General features: G+C 40.2%; 1 pseudogene; it reads left to right on the top strand.

Moving 5' to 3' along the window:
- The first annotated feature begins 380 nt into the window (after positions 1 to 380).
- LOC132309072 (kiwellin-like) lies at positions 381 to 1,198 on the top strand (annotated as a pseudogene).
- The last annotated feature ends 677 nt before the right edge of the window (positions 1,199 to 1,875 follow it).

Raw genomic sequence — 1,875 nt, 5'->3', positions numbered from 1 at the left:
ATTATATTAGCTCATAGTAATACTCTATCAGTTCCAAAAAGAGTATCATGTTTGGGTAACTCTGACTCACACAAAAAAGAATGTCATGTTTGGGGAATTGTAACTCACGATGTCCGAACATGACACTCTTTTTGAGACATTGTGAGTCACAATTCTTCAAACATGACACTCTTTTTATTAGAGGGGAAGTATGTTTTAATTGCGTCACTAATTGCCCCACCTCAAACACTAATTCAATAGTGGAGACGCAAAGACTTTGTGGTCAATCCTCTGCACAATTCTTTGTACGTAGTCAATCCTTGCACAATTCTTTCTCGGATGCACATTATTATATAACGAAACTTCTCTCCATTAGCCTCCAACACTAGAGTATATGTGCCATGGCAAATCTCATGTTTTTCTCCCTCTGTCTTTCCTTTAATATCATATCTTTCCTTCCATTTCCAACAAATGCTATATCATCATGCAATGGTACATGCCAAACGCTGAATGACTGTTCCGGTCAGCTCATTTGTATCAACGGAAAATGTGACGACTATCCCGATGTCGGGACTCACATTTGCGGAGGGACTTCCCCTCCCCCTACTGATCCTATATCCTCATGCAATGGTCCTTGCCGAACTCTGGATGACTGTTCCGGTCAGCTCATTTGTATTAACGGAAAATGCTTCGACGACCCCAATCTCGGGACTCACATTTGCCCGGGAACATCCCCGTCCCCGTCCCCTACAGACGCATGTAGGCAGTATCAAACGCTCGTGTGCCAGGGTGAATCCCACCCCACCTACACGTGCTCCCCTCCCATCGCGTCCTCCACACACGCCAAACTTACTAACAACGATTTTAGCGAAGAAGGCAATGGCAGGGGCATATCGATGTGCGACAAGAAGTACCACCACAACTCGGAACCTATTGTCGCACTGTCCACTGGGTGGTACAACGGTGGCTCACGGTGCGGCCAAATGATACGCATCACTGCTAGCAACAGAAGGAGTGTTTTGGCAAAGGTTGTAGATGAATGTGATCAATGAAGGGTTGTGACAAACAGCATGCTTATCGACCGCCTTGCGGGAATAATATTGTTGATGGGTCGGACGCTGTGTGGAACGCTTTGGGTTTGGATAAGGAGTTGGGCATAGTGAACGTTACATGGTCCATGGCTAGGTTAGAGTACATGTTAGTTTGTTCTTCTGTCTGAAAGATCTATGGTGATTTTAGATATCGAGAACTCAAGAACTCGAGGTGTTGAACAAAATATGTTGTGGGTCTATCATATAAGGCTTAACTAGCTAGTAATTGTCACAAAATATAAGAAACAGTATTTAGTAAGAGAGCGATAAAGGCACTTATTTTTTACAAATATACCGGAAATAAATTTATTGTCTTCAACTCTCTAAGTATACGGGGTATTTAAGTTATTTAACTTACGAAAAAAACAAAAAAAACAAAAAAAAAAAGTAGTTCATTTATAAAAACGTTAAGAGTGTATTGGTAAAATGCACATAAGCGTGAAATCACTATAAATTCGCTTTCTGCTATAAAAATTTTCGCTAGCAATCTTCTTCCATTGCAACATCGAAAGACCTGCAACTAAAGTAGTTTAGAATTAACAAGAGAAATTGAACAAACAGTTGAAGGTGAAATTGTGAAGCTGGAAGAAAAATTGAGAAATAAAAGAATCAAGTGGAAATTTTATTTTATTTTATTAATTTAATTTAATTTTTTTTGTGAAGGTGGAAATATACTCTGTCGTACTTGATGAGTTGGGTCTGCTGCTTTTCAGCTTCACATGTGTACATGCACGAGTTGTGTGAGCAATGGAGATTGAGAGTCTAGGAATATAGCTTACTGTTTGGCTCACAAAAATTGTGTCCC

Source organism: Cornus florida, unplaced genomic scaffold, assembly GCF_030987335.1.
Source record: "Cornus florida cultivar Cherokee Brave unplaced genomic scaffold, ASM3098733v1 CherokeeBrave_3.0.0_Hap2_Chr05, whole genome shotgun sequence".
In the NCBI taxonomy this organism is placed as follows: Eukaryota; Viridiplantae; Streptophyta; class Magnoliopsida; order Cornales; family Cornaceae; genus Cornus; species Cornus florida.
This window is presented reverse-complemented; position numbering and strand designations above follow the sequence as displayed.